The following is an 11,693-nucleotide window of genomic DNA, read 5'->3' on the forward strand; positions in this document are numbered from 1 at the left end:
GATACCTTAAACAAAATGCAGCCACCGGGTCCCTCCAGCCCACCGTGTCAGATAGTAAGATCGTGACTTGCTGTCAAAATCACTCCGACTCCGCACTAGCAGGCAACACTTTTTCGGTGTCAACTAAAAATATGCTGAAGCCTTCTCCATCCTTGCTCATACTGAGGAGATAAACCCCCTGAACTCCCACTTCAATCCATTGCCCTGACAGCTTCGCCAACTCCTTGTTAAGGAAACCCCTTAATGACGAAACCCATATCCCCATTGGTTGGTATACTAAATTGGTATTTGGTGTCACCAATGAGAGACAAGTAAATGTCACGTCACTTCCCGAGAGATACCGGGCACGCGCAGCATGCTTAAATCTTCTCAACGTCAGACCGAGGGTGACGAATTTCCGCGAGAGGGCGCGCGTGGGCAGTGGGCGGCGCGGTGAGCTGGAGCGCGCGGTAGATGGGGAGACTGTAGAGTCAGTAACAGGGAGCGGGGAGCGCGTCCCTCGGTCCCGTACCGTGCGGACCAGCTCACCGATTGTGTCATGGTCGATCTGCAACCTGCTGGGATACAACATTAACACACAAATCTCCATGTATATACTTAATCAATGTAATGTTTATTTTCACATGCATAATATAATTATTATGCAGAACTTATACTGACAGCACTTCAGTACATCTGGAATGATTGCAACTGGCACTTCTACATTTATTCAGTCTCACTCCAGCTATTTCCTATCTTCCTTGGTACAGAAATGTAATGTCTAAAGGAGAAGTGTTTGGGTAAATGAGACTCACCGAACTTTCTCCTGACTGAATTAATGGAAACTCCGAGTCAGAAGGGTTCTGTCGAATTGATGATCTCCGTCCTCGGGTTGGTTCACTTGTCGCTGTTCCCTCGTTTTCAGTTGTGGTTTGCTTCCAGTTGTGGGCGTCTCTTCCCATAAATCTCTCACCACAGGTCTAACTTCAACGAAAGAAGTAATGAATTATGTTACTAAAACAAAAGAGAACAAAGCGTAAACCTGACATTTAAATTTTGAACGTATATGTCATGGTCCGAGTGAAGAAATCTGTAACTGTCCCTCAAACTTTACAAAACCTGATATGGGATACAAAGGAACTCAGACAAAATGCTGGAGGAACTCATCAGGCCAGGCAACATCTGGATGTCAACGCTCCTCTCTTCCAGCTGCTTAGTTCCTCCAGCATTTTGTGGGTGTTGCTTGGATTTCCAGCATCTGAAGATTTTCTCTTGCTTGTGATGGAATACAAGGAAGTCATCATTCAGTCATAGTATAAGATACAAGTCATAATTTATAACAGGAGAATTATGTGATAAAGTCATTCTAGTCTGCTCCATAATCAATCACGGAGGATTATTTTCCAACACCGTATTCTTGCTTCATGCTATAATTCTCAACCTATTTGTCAATCCAGAACATGAATATACCCAGTGATAGCCTCCACCACTGTTTGTGGTGACAAATTCCACAGATCAAACAACCTTTGGCTGAAGTAATGTCTCTCATCTCCGTTTTAAAGTGAAGTTTCTTTATTCTGAGGCAGCACTCTCAGATCCCAGACTCTCTGTCTAATCCAGACACCATCTTCATTTCCAATGTATCCGGGCTTGTTGTTATTCAGTTGGTGGAAATAATCACTGCCGCCCCAACTTCACCCCACCCGCAACAACCCTAGATTTTGCGGGGGGGGGGGTGTTTGATTTACTTTTCAGCTGGTCTGGCACACCACTGTGGCCGAAGGGCCTGTTCCTGCGATGTACTGTTCCATGTTCTGTTCTATCTTCAGCATCCTGAGTTTCTGTTTGACTCCCACTGGCAGATAGACAGGTGAGAGTGAGGGGGAATTTCCAAACGTGAGTTGAATTCTGAAACCCCGGTCTATTTCAACTGGTGCAAACACAAAACAGTGTATTTAATCGCAGCCTCTCCCCGTGAGGGATGGAATGGGAACTCATTCTCTACTTTGCTTCCAGAGAGACTACAGAACCAAACATCTGAGCACAGAACAGAAATACTCGCTCAACTTCTCATAAACCCTGACAACTTGATTCCCTGATTCATTTGATCTGATTTAGACATGTGTGGTGTCCCAGGATCCAACCTCAGAAGGTCACAGCCCGCACATCTTTTCCACATCTCACACTGGGTGTTCCCGCATCTCACTCTGAGAGATTCGCGCTACCAATATCCAGCCCCCAGAGACGTCTGCTTCATTGCGGAAGGAGGAACATCCAGCCGCATCTGTAAAAGCACCAACGTGGACCGAAGCCCAAACACTGCCAGTCCCATATTCCTGGAAGCCACATCCCAAGATTGTATCTGAAGCACCAGCTCTCCCAGGACTCTTTGCTGCCGGTAATATGAGGCAGTGTCTCAGCTAATCCCAGTTCATAAAACTTACACTCCCACACCAACCCGTGACAGAACTGGAGCCTGATGATCCTCTTTCTAGACGGGGATTAGCTCTAAAACATGGGCCTTGGATCACAAAGAGGGTGCTGATACATTTTAGCTTGTTCCCGCAGTTTCATTGAACACAGTTGTTCATTATTTTATTGAGTGCGGAGTAGCCCAGGTCAATTAGTAGCCATTTTCCCCGTCGGGTGACAGGAAGAAAATGTTTGAAATATAAAATTGGAAACTCAGTGCAGGAGATTTCAGTTTGTTCTATTGATGCAGAAACGATTGACTGACTGCAAGATGTTTGACACCCAGAACAGAATAGCATAGATGCAATCCCTACAATCATCTTCATTCCATCCCGAACAGTAAATAGACAATAGACAATAGATAATAGGGGCTGAAGTAGACTATTCGGCCCTTTAAGCCTGCACCGCCATTTTGAGATCTTGGCTGATCATCTACTATCAATACCCGGTTCCTGCCTTGTCCCCATATCCCTTGATTTTCCTATCCATAAGATACCTATCTAGCTCCTTCCTGAAAGCATCCAAAGAATTGGCCTCCACTGCCTTCGGAGGCAGTGCATTCAACACCCCCACAACTCTCTGGGAGAAGAAGTTTTTCGTTAGAGTTAAAGAATGAAGTTCCTAAATGACCTACCCCTTATTCTCTGGTACTGGACTCTCCCAGCAACTGGAACATATTTCCTGCCTCTATCTTGTCCAATCCCTTAATAATCTTATATGTTGCAATCAGATCCCCTCTCAATCTCCTTAACTCCAGCGTGTACAAACCCAGTCTCTCTAACCTCTCTGCGTAAGACAGTCCTGACATCCCAGGAATTAACCTCGTGAATCTACACTGTACTTCCTCTACAGCCAGGATGTCCTTCCTTAACCCTGGAGACCAAAACTGTACACAATACACCAGGTGTGGTCTCACCAGGGCCCTGTACAAATGCAAGAGGATTTCCTTGCTCTTGTACGCAATTCCAGTTGTAATAAAGGCCAACATTCCATTAGCCTTCTTCACTGCCTGCTGCACTTGCTCATTCACCTTCAGTGACTGATGAACAAGGACTCCTAGATTTCTTTGTATTTCTCCCTTACCTAACTTTACACACTTCAGATAATAATCTGCCTTCCTGTTCTTACTCCCAAGGTGGATAACCTCACACTTATTCACATTAAACGTCATCTGCCAAGTATATGCCCACTCACCCAGCCTATCCAAATCACCCTGAATTCTCCTAACATCCTCATCACATATCACACTGCCACCCAGCTTAGTATCATCAGCAAATGCTGAAAGCATCCTCGTATCTGAGGCCACTCTCTCTCCGCTGAGAGTCAGCAACCAGAGAGTGATAAACACGTTCAACACTCTCTGCAGCTCTGGTGAGCTGTTGCCCTGGTGACGGAGGAAGTGGCTCGCAAAGATAACCGAGCGGGGAAATAACAAACTCGGTGTGACACGTTCTCGGTTTCATTGCGACAAAATTAAACTGAACACTCAGCCATTTTGTAATGGTGATACTAAAATTTCACAGGTTGTTTTTACCCCTTCGAGGTGCATTCAGTAAATTTTATGGTGGTTCCAGCTCTACAGAGCTCTCAGCATTGCTGACGCTGGTCCAAAATGAATCGCAGTGCTGGATACGACCTATAAATTAAATGTAATATAAGTTAGATATGGCCCTTGTGGCTAAAAGGATCAGGGAGTATGCAGGGAAAGCAGGTACAGGGTTCTGAGTTGGATGATCAGCCATGATCATACTGAATGGCGGTGCAGGCTCGAAGGGCCGAATGGCCTACTCCTGCACCTATTTTCTATGTTTTCTATGACCTGTCTACAATAAATGTCGATTATGTGTAGACGTTTCAATTGAGATTCACAGAGCCCTTACAGCACAGACACAGGGTTGTTAAAGTCCATCCAGTCAGTGCCACGTTCGGAGTGTTTCCACCCCCCTGCACCCAGACCACAGCCTCTATACCTCCCTCATCCATGTACCTCCCCAAACACCTCTGAAATACCACAATCGGACCTTCATCTCTTACATCTGCTGGGAACTTGGTCCGCATTCTCACCACCCACTGAGTGAAGTAGTTCTCCCTCAGATTACACTTAAATGTGTCACTTTTAACCTTAAATCCATGATTTTACCCAATCTGTTGGGGAAATGACTAACTGCATTCACGCTATTTATACCATCATAGATTTCTATATCCCTAGCTTGGCTTCCCGACCCAGGGTCCTGGACCCTTCCTTTAATTGTAGTGGCAAATGGCATAAAAAAAAGTTGTAATCCTGCTAGGATACCCCGTCATTCCCCTGTATTCCAGGTAATCGAGTTCTAACCTGTTCAACCTATCACTATAATTATTTCCTGAAACACTAGCAATGTCCGTGTAATTTTCCCTACACTCTTTCACGCTTATCGACATCTTTCCTCCAAGTAGCTTGCCAGAACTGCACTCAATTCTGTTTTGTTTTTTTTTTTTTTTGGATTCTCGGCGTCTTTTACATCATTAGCATTAATATCCCGGCCCCTCTTCGCAATAGCCTGTTATAATGGAAAATATGTCCTAAACTCTCTTTACAACTCTGGTGCTACCTTAAAGGAATTGTGGATCTGTAACACCCACGGCACGACAATCGGGATCAAAACAGTTATTTACACCAAGCAGTAAGCCTGATCAACACCTCTACTCACTAACCCACCCTTCACATCCCACCCACTTACAGTTTAACATTTCCTGACAGTTCTAGGCACTCCACTGTCTAAAGTGACTTTATGTACAGACAGTCAATATCATTTTCTGTAGGTCCATACTCTCCTGTGCCTAATGTCACTTTATGGACATAGAATCAATTTCAGTCTCGTATGTCTAGACACTCCTGTGTCTATCGTCACTTCATGGGCACAGAATCAATGTTAGTCTCATATGGCCAGACACTGCTGTGCCTATCGTCACTCTACGGACATAGAATCAACGTCACTCACATGGCCAGACACTCTTGTGTCTATCGTCACTTTTTGGACACAGAATCAATGTCACAGACCAGAGAATTGTGCAATATTGCAAAGGGAGAATGGCTGACTCAAAAAATGAAATTATGTTGAAGGCCATATTAACAACAGCAAAGAAATGCACTAGAAAATTTACTGGAATTACGAAAACCTCCTCTGCATGAAGAATAGGATCAGCAGACGGATCCATCCTAACAGATCCAGATAAAGTATGTGAGAGGTGGATTCAGTATATAGAGCAGCTTTTTGAGATAATAGAGGGGAACCCCCATATATGAACCACCCTAATTCTGGCCCACCTATTACCAAAGAAGAAATGACGAAAGCAATGAAAACAGTGAAATAAGGTAAAGCCACCGGACCTGATGGAATTTCAGTGGAAATGATACAAACCCCAGAAGATCTGGGCATAGATATTCATTTTGAAGAGTTCAATGACATATATAAGTCTGGTGTATTGCCTGACGATCTCTTGAAATCAGTATTTATAACTCTGCCTAAAATTCCTGGAACTATGGACTGCGAAAATTATAGAACAATCAGTCTCCTGAGTCACCTAATAAAGATTTTGTTGAGAATTGTCTCAGTCAAGTTAAAAACAAGTTAAGGCCAGAAACTTCTAAACTGCAATATGGGCTTATGCGGGATAGAGGAACTAGGAACGCAATTTTCATGCTACAAATGTTTTCAGAAAGGGCAATTGAATATCAAAATGATATCTTTTTTAATTTTATTGATTTCACTAAAGCATTTGGCAAAGTGCAACATGAAAAATTATTTCAAGTTCTCACTTAACTAAACATTGACGGAAGGGAAAAATAAGCGCTTCAAAATTTATATTGGATTCAAATAATGGCGGTAAAAAATGATGATAATATAAGCAGTTGGACTAAAATTCAAAGGGGAGTTAGACAGAGATGCGTTGCCTCGCCGGAATTATTACACATCTGTACTGAAATGATTCTCAGAGAAACAGAAGACCTAGATGGGATAAAAATTGGAGGTGCTTACATCAACAACATAAGATACACAGATGATACCACCCTAATAGCAAGTGCTGCAGAAGACCTACAAATCCTCCTAGACAAATTAGTACAAACAAGTGCAGACTTTGGTCTAACCATCAACGGTTAAAAAAAACAAATATATGGTAATATAAAAAGAGCAGCATACTCCCAACTGCCAATTTCTCATCGGTAACCAAGAGGTTGAACAAAAGACCAGTTTTAAATACCTTGGTCGCTTTATATCACAAGATGCTAGAAGTAAAGTAGAAACAAAAAGAAAAATGGCCATTGCCAAAACCAACTTCCAAAAAATGAAACCCATTTTTAACAACAGACACATTTCTATGACAACAAAGCTTAGGCTACTAAAATGCCGCATCTGGTCAATCTTGCTGTATGTTTCCGAAACATGGACTGTAACACCTGAACTCCAAAGAAACATAGAAGGAACAGAAATGTGGTTTTTTAGAAGAATGCTGAAAATATCACATAGAGACAGGGTAGCTAACGAGACAGTACCCCAACGTACCCACAACAAAAGATCTTTAATGAGAACATTAAATGAGAGGAACCTTAAATTCCTCGACCATGTCATCAGAAAGGAAGAAATAGAATGCCTTACGTTGCAAGGCTGTATGCCTGGGAAACGCGGAAGAGGGAGACAAAGAAGAACATATATGGACACTGTGAAATAACTAACAGATTTAAGTGTACGATATATTATTGCCGCTGTGTGGGGTCATCAGATGTTGAGACCCATGATCGCTCAGGTGTGTAATGCGCAAGTCGCATGCAGAAGAAGAATCAATGTCAGTCTCATCTGTCCAGACACTCCTGTGCTTAACGTCACTTCATGGACACAGAATCAATCTTTTTAAACTATCATACTTCATGTATAGTGTCTTGTTTATTATTGTGGTCTCCATCATATTGATTTTTTCCTCTGTCCTGAGTAACAATTACTTTGTTCTCCTTTACACTTGTTACTGGAATGACATTAAACAATCTTGAACATTGAAACCTGGGTAAAATACCACGACCAACCACATTATCTATATTCCCTTTTGATTTCATGATCTCCTATAATGTCACCCTCATTCTCCTCTGCAATGAAGATCCAGCTCGGCCAAAAGCTTCCTATGACTCGGCCCTCTAGTCCAGGCAAAATATTCAGCAAACTCTTCTGCAACCTCTCCAGCTTGATAATATATTTTCTACAGTAGGGTGAAAACAACGGTACATAATACTTTGTGTAGCCATGTACATTCATATACAGATCAATGGCATGAATAATAAATTACAGAGGTCTCAACACTGACACTCACATCCCACTCGTCACAGGGCTCCATTCGCTGGAACCATCTACATTCATCCCCCTCTCCTTCTTATTCTCGAACCGGGTGTGAATCCACCTCACCAGCTCCCTGTGAATCCCACGTGACCGAACCTTCCCGATCAGCTGCCATGCGGGACCTTGTTACAGACTTTACCAAAGTTCAGATGAACATCACTTCCCAAATTGGCCTAACGCCCTAGTTCATTCTTAAATAATCTCCAAGCTACTTGACAGATATGATATCTTATTGGACAGTGTAGACTGTGATTTTCCCATAACCAATGCCCAACCCCGCGTGATTTCAGCCTCACTGCAGACAGAGAAAATTCCGATCCCAGCTGTCGAATTACCAACCTGGACCGAAGCCTGTATACTGTCAGTTCCATATCTTCAGAGTCACCGGCCCAATATCATCACTCATACAAAGACACCTTGGTGCCGGCAATTTGCTGGGGTTTTCCTGCCATTTCCGATTCACAAACTAAGGTGTAATTGGACCCTAATGACCCTCTGCCGGGGCCGGTGCTCAGGCTGGCTCCCCGGTCTGCATAGATGATGTGGATACACTTCAGCCTGTCCCCAGCAGCTAAACCGAGCACATTTGATCCCTATGTTATCGTTGTGTGGGATTTTGTCCAGCAGAGCGGGCTGCCATGTTTCCTGCAGTGTAGCCGGAACAAAATGTAAAATTATGAAGTAGATAATGCTGGAAACTCAGTACATCAGACTACATCTCTGAAAGGACAAATGGTGGAAGACCCAGTTCCAGAACTGAGACTGTCCAAGATGCTGCCGATCTGCTGAGCGTTTCCAGTGTTTTCTCATCCTTACGTTAAATTTCCTGCAACTGTAGTATTTCTCCCTCTTCATTTAAATGCACAGATAGCAACTGATTGCCACCCTGAACTGTAAATGCCACTCCACCCCAACTACTCTGTTAGATCTGAGTTCATTCAGACCCTGGTGTAACAGATCCCACACAGTCAATGCTCACAGCATCCTTTCCTCCCGCTATCACTCTGTTGCCTTTGCTCCCGAGGCCACTGTCTCTAAGCTGAGAGGCGGTGACCACAGAGCGATAAAAAGAGCAACACTTGCTGCAGCCCTGACGGGCTGTTACCCTGGAAACAGAGGAAGTGGCTCACCGAAAATAACCGACAAAGGAAATAACAAGCTTAACATCAGATGCTATGAGTTCCATTATGACAAAGATTAACACTGCAGCCATTTTGTAACGGTGAAACTAAAATTGAAATGGCTGCATTTTCCCTGCGACATGCTGTATTCAATTAAACCTCTGGTGTTTCTAGTTATCAAAAAAAAAAGAAAACTCAATCCTGGAAAAGGGTCAAAACAAAACTTCACAATGAGGAAAAAGTTTAGAAGAACGATTGCTGAAATATATCATTGTGGCAATCGGATAGCCTGAATTGTTGAACAAGATGTTTGATATATATATAACTGAGGTAATGGGATACAGACTGGACAGAGGTTGAACAAGATGGTTGACATATATCATTGAGGTGGGGGCATACAGACTGGACAGAGATTGTACAAGTTGGGCACGGAATAAGCAGATGGAACCAGGTGGGAGAAGGAATCAAGTGCACTCTCTGATGGTGGTCCAGTAATACAGATCCTGAAATAATAGTATACACTAGTAGATAACAGCTTCCAATATAACAAAGCCAGAAAAAACAATAAGAACTTCAGTATATGTCCTTTTCCACTCTACAGGCTGTATCAATGCACCGCAGAAAGTATCCCATCTCGATGCTTCATATCTTCATACGGCTACTGCTCTTCCTTTAACTGAATGAAATAGCGGAGAACTGTGGACACAGCTGAGCACATCATAGAAACCAACCTCCCCTCCATGGACTCTGTCTACACTTCCCACTGACTCAGTAAAGCAGCCAACATTATGAAAGATCCCCACAACCCTGAACATTCTCACTTCTCACCCTCCCATCGGGGCGAAGAAAAAATAGAACAGAAACATGCCACCGGGCACAAGGACGGTGTCCATTCTGCTGTTAGAAGCGAACAGCTTGATGAGTGGACTTCTGACCTCACAGTCTAAATCGATGTGACCGTGCACCACATATCTACCTGCACTGCACTTTCTTTGTAACCAGAATGATTTGCTTTACTTCAATGTACTACTGCAATGTATTGATCTGTGTGGAGAATACCGGATACACGATTTTCACTCTACCTCTGTACATGGAAAACAAAATAAAGATTCTCCATTTCAATCGTGTGGGAATATTAGACAGCCTGGGTTGCTCCTTTGGGAATTCCGGAGCGAGTGTACACATTTCCGAGAAACCCAGATAAATGAACAAGACTTAATTCTCGCATTAATAGGGCCAGATATCGGGAAACAAGGTCAGCATTTCGGCAAGTCGTAGCAATGGAAAGAAGATGGAAATAAACCGTCCAGTCTCCCGAGAGGACGTGAGAGATCTGGATCTCACTGTCCTGTCTGAACAGGGAAGATGAAACTACTCATACACGTGGAGGAGTCTCCCGTGGGTGCGATTACTCTGTTTAACCCTCGAGTCTGCAAGAACACAACGGGCCGAACGGCCGCTTCCAGTGTGCTGCAAATATGTAAAGCAATTATCGACCCCAGGCGTCGATCCAGGTGAAGTTTGGATCCGGTACCGGGCCGGGTGATGGAGGTAAAGTTCACCAGGTACATCTTAATGGATGGGTTCAGTCTCGGCATCGCCACCTCATCCCGCTCCCGGGACCAGAACACCAGGGGCTGAGCGGCGACTCATCTCAGGCAGTTCGGTGTGAAGGTCCCATAAACCGGACCGACCACGACACGTTGTGTCCAGGAAGCGGGGCGAGGCCGCCAGTTCGAGGAAGTTAACGGGACTTTCTGCCCAACATGAGGTTCCCCGCCCCCGGGATCGGCTTCAGTACTCACCGATGGGAAATTGTCAGTTGCGTTCAACCCCAGTGACCGGCCTCAATACTGACCGATGAGAACATCATCAATTTGTCCGGAGAGCAGCGAGATCCGTCCACCGGCTCCACGCCGACGATCAGCTTCAACAGAGAACGGAAAGAAAACCCCCGCCCATCCGGAGACTGTGAGAGCGGGGGCGGGGCCTCGGAAGCAAAAACCTCAGATGCTGCAGATCTGCGTTTGAAATGAGAGCGAGGCACCGGTGACTCTGCTCCTCGTCCCTCACACACTGTCCGACCTACCTGCCGCATTCCCCACATTATTCCATATTTACACCAGCTACATTTTTGTTTTCCCTAAGAATCTTCCCCGTCCCCATCGCTCCATCTCCCGGTTCTCAGAGTTAAAGGTTCGATTCCCATCCCGGTTTGACGTACAATTCCCACCTGAAAAGGAATTGTGCAGGCTTCTTTGAAATCAGTTCTATGTTTATAAACACTTTTTTCTATTCACATTCTTCCGGAGCCTCACTGGACAAGAACACTGAAACACCAAGTGAAAAACAGCAGGAGGAGGCCATTCAGCCACTGTAACGATCAACAAGATGGCGGCTGCTCTCCCATCTCAGCCACATGTTTCTGTCCGATCCACATTGCCTCGATCCCTTCCGTCTCCACACATCTGCCGGCCTTTGTGTTTGTTTTATATGAAGACGATCATAATGGTGTTGCTCCTCCACCCTAAAGGCGGTCTCATCTTGAAACAAGAGGAGGCCGTTGATCGAAACGTCGGAATGGGAATCAGAATTAAAATGTCCGGCCACTGCAAAGTCCCCCTTGTGGCAGATGATACAGAGATGCTCGACGAAACGGTCTCCCAATTGATGGTGGGTCTCACCAATGTAAAGGACGCCGCATCGGGAGCACGGGACACAATAAATGTCCCCAGCAATAGATTCGCAGATGAAG

The 11,693-nt window shown here is 44.4% G+C and overlaps 1 protein-coding gene across 3 annotated transcripts in view; it reads right to left on the reverse strand.

The window, feature by feature from the left end:
- LOC132387903 (NACHT, LRR and PYD domains-containing protein 3-like) overlaps positions 1 to 10,866 on the reverse strand; it is a 28,801-nt gene extending 17,935 nt beyond the window's left edge. Inside the window, exons 1-2 of one of the 3 annotated variants that reach the window (XM_059960222.1) lie at positions 10,744 to 10,866; positions 795 to 959 (exon numbers count right to left, since the gene is read on the reverse strand). The gene's annotated coding sequence lies outside the window, so the exon portion shown is untranslated. Of the gene's footprint in view, positions 1 to 794; positions 964 to 10,743 lie in introns of all 3 variants that reach the window. The other 2 variants (XM_059960223.1, XM_059960224.1) reach the window with 2 other exon arrangements.
- Between the last annotated feature and the right edge of the window lie 827 nt (positions 10,867 to 11,693).

The sequence above is a fragment of the Hypanus sabinus genome, unplaced genomic scaffold (assembly GCF_030144855.1).
Source record: "Hypanus sabinus isolate sHypSab1 unplaced genomic scaffold, sHypSab1.hap1 scaffold_233, whole genome shotgun sequence".
In the NCBI taxonomy this organism is placed as follows: Eukaryota; Metazoa; Chordata; class Chondrichthyes; order Myliobatiformes; family Dasyatidae; genus Hypanus; species Hypanus sabinus.